A 16,938-nucleotide genomic window follows, 5' to 3' on the forward strand; every position below is an offset into this window, starting at 1 on the left:
GGTCATGGCAAGTGGTTTCCTTACAATTTCAGATAAGCAGGAAGAATTCAGAGGACCTTCTCTCTCTCTTTTCATCAAAGGCTGCATTTGTCAATTCTCCTGAGTTCAAATGCTTGTAAAAAGAACACTAATAAGTCAGAAAATAAATGAACCGTACATTTAGGATTGGGAAACTCTATCCCGCGACGGGACGCGCGACCTCGCCGGAGGAAGACGACGAGCCCGGCGCGAGTTAGGTCGCGGCATAGCTTCGTCCATTTAGGCTTTAGGATCTCTTTACATAGACTGGTTTGAACGAATAAATTACTCAAAATTAGAGAGGCTCTATCGGACTATCTTCCTGTTTGTAGGCACAATCAGACTATCTACTGTTGGTAACTTTCCCGTATCATGCCACAATAAACAAAAGGTACATGAGGCATCCTGCCACAAGCAACATGTAGTTCGGGCATTCAAATGGTGAACCACCTGCAAGGGGGGAAAAGAGATCATGTCAAAGGAGGACATGAACATGCTGAATCAAAACTTGAAAGGAAGCATTTGCTGCTGCATCAAGCAACATGAGCATCGACAGCACTGATGGCAGATCCTTTTTTTTAATGAAATAATAATAACTAGTTGGATGGTCCAAGCAAATAGGGCAGCTAGATGTGCTAAAATATATTTTATCGCGGTTCCTCTGGTTTATTTGGGTTCACATGTTTTTTTCTGGACTTTATAGCATTTTTCGCTATTTATTTATTTTCTAAGTTATTTTTGTTATAAGAACTCCAAATAATTCTATCCAGATAATAAAAACTTCTCGAACCGAGTCAAATCCAATGTATTATTTCACACAAGAGTACCAACATTCTTTTTCAAGGCCACACATAAGACCAATAAAACCCTAGCCACCTTGGCATGTTTGTATACACGCAACCATGACTCCATCATCGTTGCAGCTGCTTTGTTAACTCCTTACTTCGCCGCATGACCGCATGATCTATGTGTCATGGCCTCGACACTCTTCTCTGCGTCACACAGCCACACTCACGGTGACAGACACTGTGTCGATGTCCATCATTGCCATTGCAGCGTGACACCTGACCTACATGTCGTGGCCTCGATGCTTGTCTCTGTGGTGCACGTTCCTGCTTGCAGCTTACATAGCCTATTAAAGGGTGCGCACCCACGTCGGCGATCACCCGCATCGGCGTCCTCTGTCATCGTTAACGTTGCTTTGTTAACTCATTGAGTTGTTGCATGGCCAGCTAACCTACGTGTCATAGCCTCAACCCTCGTCTCCATGCCACATAACTATGTCAGATTGCCTCACTCAACCTGCCATCCGTGCAGTGCGACCGCCGAATCTAACAACAAGAACACTGCCTCGTTGGCCCTCCACTAAGACATAAAGGTCATAGCCAAGCCTCTTTCTCACTCTTTCGCTTCTCCTCTTGTCCGTAAGATGAAGACCAAGCTATGTTTGTCTTTGCTGCTTATAGTGAGCCACCTTCCAATGTTCGCTATCATCTTCTTATAGGGCATTCTCACGAAAACCCTGTTCCAAGCCCTTCACAAATTCACCTCCAAGATTAGCTCTTCCCGAAAATTGACGACATTATCATCTTCTTTTCACAATCGCGATCCTATAGGTGTCTTCGTGAGAAGAATTAGAATTGCAGGGAAGAAGAATGAGGCACTGATCGTGAGAATGCTCCACACCCTGAATCGATGCAGCAGGAGCTGATTAAATAGCATTTGCTGGACTGCAACCATAATACTCAGAGAGGCTACATGTCGAGCTATTTGCCAGGGCGTTAGTTACATCATGCGCATGACTTAGCTATATTCTTGGATACAAGTTGAACGTGATCACAATCTAGACTAAGACTAAGTCTGATCAATAACATCTTTCAACAGCCTCCCTCAATCTCAGCTAGAGTCAATCAGGTTGAGATTGCTCTGAATGTGCACTAGTGGTCTTCCTGATAATGGCTTTGTGAATATATCTGCAATTTGATCTTTGCTCAATATAAACCTGATATCCAAAGCTTTCCGAGCCACCCTTTCTCACACAAAGTGGAAATCCACTTCTATGTGTTTGGTGCAGGCATGAAAAATGGGATTGTCAGAGAGATATGTTGCTCCAAAATTATCACACCACAAGCATGGTGCTCGACTCTAATAGACCCCCGAGCTCTCCTAGAAGCGACTGAAAGCAGATGATTTCTACCGTAGCATTGGCTAATCCTTTATAATCTGACTCTGTGCTACATCTTGATACCATGGCTTGTTTGCGGGAACTCCATGAAATTAGATTGGGACGAAGTATACCATAAACCCACTGGTGGAATGCCGGTTGTCTAGGCAACCTACTCAATCAGCGTCAAAGAACGCACTCAATAGCTCCGAGCTTGATTTGTTGATGGCCAGACCAATTGTTGGAGTATATTTGAGATATTTCAGATGTACTTGACAACTCTTCAGTGAATTGTTGTAGGTGCTACTAGATACTAACAAACTCGATTGATAGAGAATGCAATGTCTAGTCTAGTGAGGGTTAAATACTATAGGGCTCCGATAATGCTCCTGTATTTTATAGTATCTGCATCTAACAAGGGTTCCCCATCTGATTTGGTTATCTTTTTTGAGACAGACATTGGTGTGGTTACTGGTTTGCACTGAATCATTGATGCCCTTTGCAGAAGCCCTTTGATGTATTTGGACTGGAGGAGCAACATGCCAGTAGCAGCCTTCTGAACTTCAATTCCTAGAAAGAAACGAAGTTCACCAAGATCTTTGATTGCAAAGTCATGTTGAAGCTGATGGATTAGATTGGTCATAGCTTGACTTGATGACCCTGTAACAATGATGTCATCCACATAGACCAAAATAAACATTGTAGCAGCAACAGCTGAAAGATAAACAATGAAGTGTCTGCAATGGAAGGTCTGAAGCCAAATTCCTATAACTTAGAGCTCAGCCATGCATACCACGCTTGAAATGCTTGTTTAAGCCCATACAAACCTTTCTTTAGTTGACATACATGATGGCTATATTGTGGATGCTCAAACCTAGGTGGTTGCTTCATATAAACCTCCTCCTCTAAGATTCCATGGAGAAAGGCATTATGAACATCTAAGTGTCTCAACTGCCACCCTCTAGACATTGCCAAGGATAGAATCAACCGAATGGTTGTAGGTTTAACAACATGGCTAAAGGTGTCATCATAGCAAATACCTTGTCTTTGTTTGAATCCCTTGGCCACTAATTGAGCCTTGTGCCAGTCAATTGATCCATCAGCCTTCTTCTTGAGTTTGAAAACCCATTTACAATCTATAAGATTCATACCAGATCTTGGAGCTACCAATTGCAAGTGTCATTCTTCAGTAAGGCATTGTATTCAGCATCCATTACCTCCCTCCACTTGGCATTCTTGAGAGATTCATGATGAGTATCTGGTTCCCTAATAGGTTCAACACTTCCAACATATCAGACATTTCCATCATAAAACTACCTTGGTCTGGTGATGTTGTCACGAAGCCTGATTCTCATATGATGCTAAGGCACATGTGGTTCTACTTGAGGACTTGAAGTAGACCCATTCGATGGAGAGGATGTAGAAGGTACAACATCACTTGGTTCAGGACTATCAGATGCAGCATCACTTGATTCGGGAATAGAAGGTTCTCCATTAACTGCAACAATTCTTCAGTGTTGTCGACAACAACTAGACTCTCATCAGCAGTTTGGAACATAGAATCAGGCAAAGCAATAGAAGTGCATGTATGATAACTCCCCACAGGTTGATTGTTGGTGGAAGGAAGTAGGAATTGGGATTTAGATCGAAGAGAACCTGAATTTGGGGACATTTCAGAGAAGGGAAAAACATCATCATCAAATTTCACATCTCTAGAAATATATACTCTCCCATATTTTGGCTCAAGACACTTGTAGCCTTTATGTAAGCTACTATAGCCTAAGAAGACACACCTGATTGACCTAAATTCAAGTTTGTGACGATTGTAAGGTCTCAAGTTAGGCCAACAAGAACATCCAAAAGTTTTGAGAAAGGTGTAAGATGGTTTGGTGCCAAGAAGTTTTTCAATAGGAGTGGAGTATTAGATCAACTTGGTAGGTAATTTGTTGATGAGAAAACAAGCTATTTGAAATACTTCATCCCAAAATTTCAAAGGCATGCTAGCATGAGCTAAGATGGACAAACCTACTTCCACAACATGTCGGTGCTTTCTTTCAGCCACCCCATTTTGTTGATGAGTGTAGGGACAAGACACATGATGAGAAATGCCAAGTTGATTGAAAATAGAATGAAGTTTCTAATATTCACCACCCCGGTCAGATTGGACAAAATGATCTTATTTAGTAAATGCTCAACATTAGTTTGAAACTGAACAAAGATTCTTACAACATCAGACTTTTTCTTGAGAAGATAAAGCCAAGTGAATTTACTAAAATCATCTATAAAACTTACATAATATCTATGACCTCCTACTGAGGTATAAGCAGGCCCTCACACATCTGAGGGATCAGCTCAAGAGGTGAGGAGCATACATTATTTGATAAGGGAAAAGGGAGCTAACAGCTCTTGGCTAGCTGACAAGCATCACAAATAGAAATGATTTTATTATTGCTAACAAAAGGTAGGTTGTTGAGCTGGATCACTTGCTGAATTACTGAAGAAGAGGGATGTACCAATCTAGAGTGACATTGTTCTGGAGTGATGGTGGTGCTGATGAAGGCTTTCTTGGACAAGTTGTTGCGATTTGGTGGAAGGGAGTACAAGTCACCATTACATTGACCTTGAAGAAGTGTCCTTTTCGTGGCTCGATCCTTGACAAAGTAGAAATCGGGATGAAACTCGAAAAGAACATCATTATCATTGCAAAAACAATGGACAATAAGGAGGTTCTTGGTGGTTTTTGGCACATGTAAGATATCATTCAGATAAAGACTTCTATGGGGAGTATTAATCACTGATTGACCAACATGGAAAATGTTAATACTTGCTCCATTGGTAGTGTGCACCTAATCTTTGCCATTGTACCGTTCATGTGTTGTCAGTCGGTCGAGATCTTGGTGATGTGGTCTATCACGCCGTTATCGGTGTACCAATTGGCATCGATGTAGTAAGCTGGTGTGGTGACTAAAGATCCATCCATATTCCTGTCCTCATGTTGATAGGCACGGTCGAACCTATACCAGCATCTTAATGCGTTATGGCCAACCTTTTCACAGACTTGACAGGTTGGTTTTGTTCCTGAGTTGGTGTTGTTGTGGAGGTTGTGTGTCTGGCGCTCATGTCCGCCATTGCCGTGTCCACATCCATGGCCACGACGACCACCTCCTCGACCGTGTGTGGCTGTGTTGACTGAAGAACCCACCAGGAGGCCTGAATTTTGTTCAAGCCTCATCTCGAAAGTGAGTAAATGAGCATATATATCGTTGCGATGGAGCGGACCAGACCTCGTCATGAGCGAAGTCACGATTGGGTCATAATTTGTGTCATGGACGGTGAAGAGGTAGGAGAGAATTTCATCATCTCACATAGGTTGTCTGGTGACCGCCAGTGCATCCACAAGTCCTTTCACCTTGTGGTAGTAGTCAGACATCATCAGATCTTTTTTTCTGAATTGAAGAAAGTTGTCATCGAATCTGCGTCACCTTGGTGCAAGATTGTGATGCGAACATGCACTCAAGCGCTGCCCACACCTCATGTGCAGTAGATTAAAACAATACTTGTGACAAGATCTCAGGAGATAAAGAGGATAGAAGTGCACTGAGTACCTCTTGATCTTGCAAAATCCAGGTTTGATACGCTGGATTGGTCTTGAGCACGGTCCTGACGGCATTGCCCATGCCTTCAGTGACGGTGACCGTTCTTGGCGGTGCATAATTTGAGCCATCAACAAATACAAGGAGTTGTTGGCTCCTCAAAAATGGAAGAATCTGTGCTTTCCATAGAAGGTGGTTCTCTCAGTTCAGCTTGATCGTGATCAGCTGACCAAAAGATGGTGTCAGAAGAATTCTAGTGGCAGTGGAGTTTGTGGTGGCCGTGCTAGAGCTAGAGGTATTGTCAGACATCGCTTTTGATGGAGATTATGGCTCTGGTACCATGTGATTAGAATTAGAATCGCAGGGAAGAAGAATGGGGTACTAATCGTGAGAATGCTCCACACCCTGAATCGGTGCAGCAGGAGCTGATTAAATAGCTATTGCTGGACTGCAACCATAATACTCAGAGAGGCTACATGCCGGGCTATTTGCCAGGGTGTTAGTTACATCGTGCGCATGACTTAGCTATATTCTTGGATACAAATTGAACATGATCACAATCTAGACTAAGACTAAGTCTGATCAATAACATCTTTCAACAATCTTCACCTCATCAAATTGCTGGCCACATCTCTCAAGCCATCGACTATCCTGCCATTGCCCCATTGCGTAGCCAATCCTACATTAACCTCGTTGTCACCTTCTGCTACTACTAAATCCACCAAGGCTACACAACACTGCACATATGCTATATACTCCATACATGTTGCTGATAAACAAGACTTTTATGTTGTCCTATGTAGTAATTCTTTCCAATGAGAAGTGCAAGTCACGTGACCCACGTGTCGCTCACATCTGGTGACTCACGGAGCAACTCCTCTCACCGCCCAACACCACCAATGCAAAGCTAGATCCATCCGTCGTCATCGGCGAGCGGACGTCGACGGCTATGGCTAGCGACGGCTCTAAATCCGGGGTGTTGCGGACGTGCTCCTTTCTCTCCCCCGAGCTCCCCCTTTCCTCTCCTCCCTCACAGGCTATACTTCCGTCATAGAAAAATCTGTTCCTCATCTCCGGCAGCTGGATCCAGGCATCCTAGGGCCGATCTACCCTCGACGGTGGTGGATCTGTCCTTTGGGGTCCTATTCCGGCCTCCACCGATCATGGCTAGCTGCCCTTGGGTTGGCCAGGATGATGAAGGAATGGCGGCCATATCGCTGGTTGAGCGTTTTGATGCAGCCACCAAGGTGCTCCTCTACTCGTCGGCGGCGCTATCGGCACCTTCGGTTGGCGGGTCTGCAACGTCTGCAACGACGTCAGTGAGTTCTGCATGCGGGTCCACACGTCTGAGGCCCTCTCGATGTCGCCTGCCATTGCACTGTCCGTCTATTTGGACGTGCTAGTCGGTCGGCTGCCTCGACACCGTGGTGGCAGCTCTAATGCCCCCTGACCGCTGGCCACTGCTCCTCCCCCGGGCTTCCTCCTTATGGCCCGCAACTCTCCTCGATTCAGTGATTTGGCGGTTGCGTGGTGAGAGCTTGTTCTACCGCTGCGTTCCCGCGTGGCCTGGGCCTCTTCGCTAACGCCTACTTGGTGCCCTGGGGGGCCGATGTCACTGGCCTCTGTGTGGGCCAGCTTCGTCGACGTCCTGGTGGCTGCACTGCTCCACCCTCCCCATACCCACCCCCTTGACCTAGGTTGCTCCCAGCTTCTCCCCTCCTTAGTGTGGGCGCTTGGTGGGGCTACAGGGTCTCCAGCTTAGGGGAGGTGTTGGGATGGTGCAGCTTCGTTTTCTGCTTCGAGCAGGGCGTGGTCTTGCTTGGCTTCTGCCATCTTGCGCGATCTTTGGGGCAGAGGAGTTGCAGACGAAAGCCTTGCCCGGCTGCGTACCGGTGTCCATGATGTTGGTGTCCTATGGCATCATCTCCTTCCTTAAGGTGTCATTGGGGCGACTCCTCCTCTCCCTTGCAGCTTCTCTAGTGAAAACCCTAATTGGCTCTTCGGTTGAGCGACGGCGGCGTCATCTTCACTCCCTTCCTAAAAGCGTCGCCTCGGATGCCCACCGCGCTTTTCAGTGTACCTATTTTTTTTTATGTTGACCCCTAGTCCTTGTTTCACGGTGACTCTTCATTCCTTTTTGGCGCTTCACAACAGCGATTTGGTCCAATACGCACTCCTCCAAAGCAACGCATTGTTGACTTGCGTGATAAAGAGGCGTGGCATGGGAGCAGGGCTCCACCGACCGAGTTTGTGAGGGTGTCTATTGTCCGATTGGTTAGCACGCGAGTTAAGTTTGATTGGTCTTGTTTGTTGTTTGGTTGTGCCTTTTAGTGTGAGCGTCGTCTGTTGAGCTAAGGTCGTATTATCGTCGTGGGGTTTTGTGCCAGTTTTTCTCTCTGAAACCGTAGATCTGTTAAGGTTTCTAAGTTCGGTTTCCTCTAAAAATTTGGTCAACTCACTCCTCTCTTTTTTTAATATATGCTCAGCTCGAGCTCTAGCTCGTCGTGTTCGTTTCAAAAGAATAAAATAAAAAAAATTCTTTGCAACCTTTCAATACCCGATCCTCTCTCTTCTCCTGGCCACCGGTGTTATCCACCATTGCAGCCAACGCGGTGCCTTCTAATGCCACTGGAACCACCAGGTTGCACGACATGGTCTATGCATCTAGAGATTAAAAACAAATCCACGCAATTGAAAAATAGCGGCCTCTAAAGGAACATATTTAATGGTACGTACCTCTTTCACACATTTGGTTTGGCCCAAGCCAACAATGCCGATACTCTGCAGTCTGCATGACAATAATGCCGGTACGCTGCTCATCGGAGCTCGATCTCCTCCGTGCTGTTTCGATCCGTTTCCTACAGGCTAGAGCGGTTGATGTCAGGCAGCAGATCTTATGCACAAAGACTTCGAATCTTTCTCATTATGCATATACTAATCTTGTTTATGATGATCCGGCAGACTTGTAATAGCAGTGAAAACATTAACATCGGGTGCGCTGGTCTGCAAGAGAAACGAAGCTGCTCTTTGTATTTTATTGAAATCACAATTCACACACAATACTGTCTGTCTGAAATTTAGAAGACTTGGCAGATGGCTATTTGCACTCAGCGTGACCCTATATACTTCTCATGCTCTATCTCATTCACAATTTCTCTTTTTCTCTGACTATGGATTCATCTCTGCGGCTGCTGTCGTACATGGTTGTGATGCTGCAAAACATGCAGCGGGCAGGGCTTTGGCCGGCCGTTGGTCGCCGGCTCGCGTGGCAAGATCCCGGCTTTGCCCGTTCATGGTGTAAGAGTGCGGCTACTCGCCTATCTACGCCGTGCAGTGGCCACCTACGATGCCGCATGAGTCCTCGCCGAGGCGCTCTGGCTCCACATGCCTTTGCCCAAGTCACGGGCATGCTCGTCGGCTCGCTGCGAACTGTCCACACCCATATGGATCGGTTATACATGACCGTTTTTTTCTTCGTAAGCAAATCAACTTATAACACCATCGTAATCCCATCTATTTGCATCTATTGAATGTTTAGTATCGGACTCTAATACACTATTTGTTTCTGTATTTTATAATAGATCTAGACCGTTACAACCAGGGCCCACTAAAATCTATAGTGTAGACTATTCTCTTTTTTTTTATACCGATTAATATGATAATTTGTAAGCTTTGAAAGAGAATGAGATGATTCTTTTTAACTTTGTTATACTAAGATAGGTTTATTGTATTATTATTTGAGTGTTAAAAGTAGCTATTATGTTTGCTCTCAAGTGATGAAATTACCACGTTAATCAGAAAAAAATCTAGACTACTCATTGAATTTTTTCTAAGACTATATTTGATATGGATCATTCTTTTTTCTATTCTAACCCTAATTTCAATTACTATTTATTTAGATATTTTGCTTCCCAAAATGTATGGAATCGAACAGCTAATTTTTCATACTTTTTAATTCTAAATTTAGCTATTTATTAATCGTATTTGATATGGACTCTTTGGTTTAATCTAGATCATTAGATATTCATAACAATGAACGGTCTAAATTCTTTTCTTTTTCCGATTATATGGTAATTTCATGATCTTGAGAACAAATATGAAAACTTCTATTAACACTCAAATAATAAGATAATAGATGATAGCACTGGATTCTGCAACCCATCTGAAGTAGCTGACATAAGGTAACCAAGTTCAGAGTAACATAGTACACAATGACTTGGCCGATTGAAGAACAAATAACTTCACGTATGTAACTAGAGTAAAAATTTGTTTTAGAATGATCAGGTGCCGAAAGCAGCAGGGGAAAAGTGGAGATGAACATGTTACCAGTAAGATACCAATGTTCCATTCGTAGTCCCAGTGCACGGTGTTGCACTTGACTGTCCAATAAGACAAGCCAAAGGATGCTTCGTTATAGACCTCTAATTGCGCTTTCCCAAACAATTGATATTGGACTTGTGAAGCGTCTGTTACATTCCATTCATTTACCCACTCTCCTGAATAATGTAATAGCAGAGGGGAAATAAATTAGTATAGAGCGTCTATAAGGACAAACGAAGAACGGCTAGTATCTGGTACAGGAAAGTATGTTTGCAAACAGTCCGAGGAACTGAGAAACCACTTTTAGTAAATGACAGGGAACAGTTTAAATGACCTATATGAAAAAAATTAATTAAGTTTTGCATTTGGATATAAGATGTTCTGCATAAGCAGAACAGTTCCAACTGAGTTTGCAGGACCTACCAATAAAAACAAGAGGTCCATTTGCGCTATTCAAGGTCTGTACCTGAGGCATTCTGTTCTTATAAATGAACTGTATGTTCTCTATTGCATTAACTTTTTCAAAATAAGGATCAAAGAGGTTGTAGTAATGCAAGTCTACAACCGTGTTAGTTGGGCCCAGGTAAACCTGGTAAAGCTCTATTGGGTCTGCATTCCCAATCCTCTGGCAGAATATAACATAAGCTGTGTCTGAATAACTTCGGACAATCTTGTATCCTGTTTTGTAATATGACACTCAAGTATCGAGTGGGACTGCAGCTGCAGAAGGTTCATTCAAAAGCTCGATACCTAGGAGAGAGGAGTTGTTTGCATATTTGCAGGTTAAAACACAGCATGCCTTTGTCAGGACTAAGGAGATGCCTTTGTTGGAACTATGAAATCGTGATAAGAAGATTCTTGCGACAAATGTTATTTTGAATAGATTCTCAGTGAATCCAAAACAGTGCCCCCTTTTGTGCATTTCATGACTAGTAAACAGATTGAACACTATTACAGTACAAGGCTTCAAGCAGGAGACGAATTTAGAAGCATGAAAATAAAAATAAATCCGTTTTAAAAAACGAGAATGACAAAATAAATCTTGTTATTGACGAGTCAACATTTCTCTTCTACTCAGAAAGTATTTTTGTAGCCAAAATATATATCAATGTAGTACGTGTCTGCACAATGTGTACTGCCTTATGTTTGTAAGGTCTGCAAAGATGTTAGACTATGCCAAGGAATTCTCTTCGTGGACGAAAATCTCGTCGTGAAGTGATTTTGTTCTATTCAGCGTTTCAACGGTTTCACTTCACGGTTCTCGTCACGAAGGGATTCTCATTTTCTTCAGGACGGGATTCTCTCTCCTTTCCCTTTAGAAGGGAATCGGAAAGAAAACAAAATGAAGGAAACATGGTTGGAGATGATCTTAGTTGAGACATTCAAAGCCCATTTCCATCTTGCTGGTGCCTTCACATACCCTCATGTTACTCATGGCATGATAAAGAAACCTTTCTTGCCAAGAAAGAAAAAAAAAACGTCCGATAACAAACTGAAAATGCAATGAAAGGATGCATGCTACCTTTGAGATAAAAAATTAATGACATCCAATGTTTTCTGTATGTTAGCTTCTGAATCTAATCTACTGAACCATCTCTGCTAGCACTGTGTTCCATTCCATTTTGAGATCCAGGGGCCGCATGATTGCATGAAGATCAATGATGCACTTCAAGCCATAAATCCTGATCTCAAAATCAGAAGCCCATACCATGCAGTCTCAAAACTTCAAAAAGGAAATTTTGTGAAAGGAACAATAAAGAACAATTTAGAGGCTAGACCTACTGTGCCCAATCGAGGGCATTCAGGGAGCCGCCAATAAATGGAGCTGGTGGATTAGGATCATATGCAATCCACCATCCAACTGGAATCCTCACTGCATTTATATCGTTTTGTGAGAGGAAATAGAAATCACTTCCAATCACAAAGCTCTTTCGGTGTTCCTGCAAATTGTGTAAAGCGCAAATGAGCAGCAGAATATACGAAGGAAAGAAAATCTACGCTGCAATCTTGGAGATGTCATAGCTCTGAATTTTGGAACTTACTGTCAAGACCACCTTTTCCTGCTCAGGTCCATACCCATTGGCAAGCTGGTAATCTCCATGCTAATTGTTGGCAAAAATTGTCATCCCAAACGTTGCCATATCATCATCCCATCCTGGTTGGGAAAGGTAATTTGAAGTAAGCTGATTATTGTTTTGTGACCTGAATAATGTAGGATATGTCAACTTTCCTGAAGTTGTTTCCGATGGTTAAGCTGTTTAGTTTTCGTTTCAACAGAAAGAATATAATAACATCGCATAACTGCTCCCATTCCTCAAGATGGTATTGAGAACAAGAGCAACACCTGCAGCATTTAAAAGCTTGATATGAAGCATTGTATTGTTCCTTTCAATGTAAAGTGTTTCAGAGTCCCCTGGTGAATCTGATGTTGCTGAGATCACATCTCCATCACTTGCTGTTAAGAACTGACCATTGGAGCAGCGGAATTGAAACTCATTGGTAGAAATTCTCCACAACTGACAAGAGCGCCAAGAAAAATGCAATTAGGCTCGAACCCAGTCACATATGATTAACTTTATTTTGATACGGCCCTTCAAAAGAAACTTTATTTATTACCAATTTTACACTGTTATGTGAATTTTTTTCAGGTATATTTTTTCATTCAAACATAATAAGCTTACCTGATCAAAAGAAGGGGCAAAGGATCAAGACCAAAAATCTATGGTAAAGTACTGTTATTTTCTAAATTTGGACATTCTGCTACTGGGAAATACACATCCACATACATAGGAAAACTCTATCATCTGGACATTGTGAAGCAATGCTTTTTAACCAGTGTAAAACCAAGAAGTTCAGTTCTTCCCTTGGTCGGTTGGCCCTTTAAGCACTACACTTGTCCTGCAATCGTTGTAATGTATCCAAAAAAACTAATGACACTTTCGGAGAAGCATCATTGATCTAAAGACCTGATGGACTTGACAATTCTTTTAACAGAAAACTTGATTTTTTTACCTGTTTCCAAAGTCGAGTTGCTAAACTAATGCCCTTGAAGGGAAATAGGGCAAACAAATTGAAGAAAATGCTGCTTTTAATTGTGTCTCAAATGATCCAATCAGCGGATGGACTTGTAGCCCAGTGGCAAAACCTCTAAGAGTGGAGTGAGCCGGTAGCACACCCCTGTAGTGGCGTCCAAAGAACACCAGGTAAAGGGGGCCTTCGTCTAAAAAAATAAAAAATAAAAAATAAAAAGTGATCCAATCTCAACCTCCAAGTAGGCACCAAGTATGTGTATTAGCAAATAAAAAAATAAAAAATGATCCAATCTCAACCTCCAAGTAAGCACCAAGTATGCGTATTAGCAATTCAGTTTCCTTTCACGGTTCTAGAAATAATAGAGCAAGACACACTACACACCTTGAAGGTCTCCCATGAAGAAGCAGCATCCTGATTCACCATCACGTTGCCGCCGCCACCTGCACTCACATACTTCTGAAGCCCCACTGACTTGAGCTGCACCAGTGTGCAATCCTGAAGCAAACCAAACATTGACGTAAGAAAGCAAAACACACAGCATTGACCACAACATGAGCTCCCATAAGCAGAAGACCTACAAGCATGTCCCTATTCCGAATGCCATCAAACAATGAGGGCTTGATCCACCCCTCCACCACCAGCCAGCCTCCCAAGTTCACCGCCCTGACCTTGGAGAAATCATCAGTTGCAAATACAAACACACAAATACAGCACAGAGACGCAAGGACAGGTAATCATATCACAACGAAGCAGGTTAGACTGAACCAGCCATCCATGAGGTAAACGATCACCTGTTGACGAATGGGCCAGTTGTAACATGGACAGAACCCCAACGATCAAGAGACATGTATGAGGAAGCCTCATTTCATGTGGGCAATTCATTGAATAGCCGGTGTGCACACAAACTCACAACGATGGGGTCAGACTGAACTTGTATGGAAGGAAAGGGACATGAGATTCCAAGTCCATCGGAGGCAAAAACTGAGAGTGATGTGGCATGCTGGGGATGACCGAGAATCTCGCCTTTTGAGATGCTGCGCTAGATACCTTCCTGATCGCAAAGTTCATAGCAAAGCTAGATGGCGCGCGTCGGAAATCCAAACATTCGACGGGGTAACACTAAGCGTAAGGAGCGATGACATTCAGATGGGATAAAGAACAAAATTATATGATATTTTTCATCTTAATTTTTTATTTATTTTATTAGTAAATATGTCTTATATACGTAGCTCGTAATAGGAAGGTTACATGATAAAGATAGATAAATTATTTAAATTTTAAGAGTTTTTATTAAATAAAAAGAGAGTATGAGAATAAGTGATATGAGTGCTACCTTGCCTTATGTAATGAACATTTTAGTCCCGTCTTCGTAGGAGGGACTGCAAGTGGAAAGCTCATGACTCGTGATAGCAGAAAGCTGAAGCCCAAAAACGCTTTGTGAGACAAAGCTGGGCGTGCACCCTGCGCACAGCACGGCCGGTTTGATAGCCGTGACACGGACCTCCGGCCACCCGTGAGTCGCAACTAGACCTTAGGATTTGATTGGTAATTCGTGTAAGAGCAATTTGTTCAGCGAATGAGTATAATTTTAGACGGAATCATGTTTGCTTATTCGTATGTATTGTTTCAGTTTATCTTACTGGATATAAATATACATTCACAGTCTGACTCAGTGATGCAAACTTATGTATCTGTTTATGCAGGTGGATCCACTTTATCAGTATCACAAAATCATTTTTATACGAGCAAACAGTCACAATCTTAATTTTTATATCTACTCATGTGGTCTCGGACTCGGTTAACTAAATAAAAACTTAACTCAGCTTATTTAAATAAACACAACTAACTAAATACTTTTTTAATAAATATAATTTCATTTAACCTATCTATACAATCTATATGGACAATAATCACACCTTAACCGAGCGCCCGGCCGGCACCTGGTGGTCCACACGGCTCGCTTCTTATAGCCCGTGCACGCGCGGTCTCGGCCCCAATTGCCGCGGCTTCGGCCGGGGCCTCAAGAAATGGCCGAATCACGCAGCGTGATAGGCCTGCGTTGGCACACCTCCCCGCTGCGGCACACGTCAGTCACATGCCGCGATCGGTTTGATAGGACTTCGCAGGGGAATGTGAGGAGGGCAGAGGCTGTCGCCGATCGAACTGTGTCTCTAGCTAGCTGAGCCTGTGCGACGCTGTGCTGTTCGTGCGGCGCTCCATGTGTACATGCCATCGGTGTGTTCAACAGCAGCGCCTAGCTTTGCCTGGAGATTTTGTCTGAGCATCGCTGAATTCTTGCTGATCACAGACAGCTCGAATACTTGCTCGCGCATAACTGTCGAGTATAGATTCTGCTATATATAGAATAGACTGCACGGAGTCTGTGGTCGATGCCTGTTTCTCGCATGCTGTGCTGTCTAGCCTTTTGTTCCTTGCAGTAACCTAGGGCTTTTTTTTTTAGCAGAACTCCCAAATCCGTTTTTAAAATGAAATTAGTAAGGGCTTTATCAAATATCGCTAGATGCTAGAGTTCAAAAATCAGTTTCACATAATTCACTTTCTCCGTAAATTTACTCGAAAGAGTCACTAACCAAAATTACTCCATAAAATTTAAAGAATCAATTTCTGCCACATAATTACTTTCACTCGAGAATCACTTTCTCTACAGAATTTAGATAAGGAAGAAGTACAATTTTGCCCGGTAACCTGACTCATGATCGATTGGCGACAATTGGACCTCATCTACAGAGTGGTGGAACAACACTGTATTATGTCAGTCCTGTGTGATTGTACACCGTGTTACATGTCATCCCCTGTGGCTACTTGCTACACGTCGTATACTATTTGGGGTAGAAGATTCAAGTCGATTAGAGGTCAGCTTCGATAAGGGGATTGAAATCCAATTTTTTAACCAACAAATCTGAAAATTTCTCGAAGAAATCCTCCTAATCTGAACAAGGGGTTTACTTCTTGTCCACCCAGATTTATTTGAACCTAGGCTAAACACTTGGGACTCCAGGACCAGGTCCCCAGCACCGAGCAGTCAGCACACATTCTGATGGTTAGTACAACATGAGTGCAAAACTGCAAAGTTTGTACCGTCCGGTTTCTTCAGAAAATCGAAAAGGCCTCTGAAGCACCATTTAGACATTTCAAGATTCTGCAACTCTGGTCCTGCTATCTGCACCACGTGTAGTGTATCCCAGAGGGCATTAGACGCTGTATCACATGAAATGGAAGCGCGCATTTCGAGGATTTGCAAGCCACTAGCGTGCATACTAATCGTTTACGATTTGGTCCTGAGATGCAACATGGGCATACATTTGAATTGCGAAATTTGAACTCCAGAGCCGGCGGGTCTTCCTATCAATCTCGCATAGTTAGAAACAAATCGTTTCTTGATTTCTTCATTGGTTTTACCTGCGCTATTTTTTCTTGGTTCTTAACACAACTGGTCATTTATCTAGAGTGCCTTCAGATCCAAGTCTGTTATGCCCATCCATCCTATTGCTCACCAATTTCTTGTTATTCAGCCGCGACTACAAGTCTACAAGTGCTCATCCCATGGCGGCATTCAAAGCCGACAAGTTTGACTCACCTCGTGAGGCTTCGGAAAACCTTTTTTTTTCCCTGGTACAGATGTTCTCATTCTGAGTCGCCTGTCATAACCATTTTTTTTTTCAAAAAAGAGGAGAGATCTCCTCGGATTCTATTAGAGAAACCGTATTCAGTATTACGAGACTTTCAAAATGCAAAAGCACACTCTCAAACTGAAACCCCAGGACCTTTTGCGGTAGCTCCATCCACAAG

The 16,938-nt window shown here is 43.0% G+C and overlaps 1 pseudogene; it reads right to left on the reverse strand.

The window, feature by feature from the left end:
• Nucleotides 1-388: 388 nt before the first annotated feature.
• Nucleotides 389-13,992, reverse strand: LOC133898621 (probable glucan 1,3-beta-glucosidase A; annotated as a pseudogene).
• Nucleotides 13,993-16,938: the final 2,946 nt, after the last annotated feature.

This window comes from Phragmites australis, chromosome 18 (assembly GCF_958298935.1).
Source record: "Phragmites australis chromosome 18, lpPhrAust1.1, whole genome shotgun sequence".
Classification (NCBI taxonomy): domain Eukaryota; kingdom Viridiplantae; phylum Streptophyta; class Magnoliopsida; order Poales; family Poaceae; genus Phragmites; species Phragmites australis.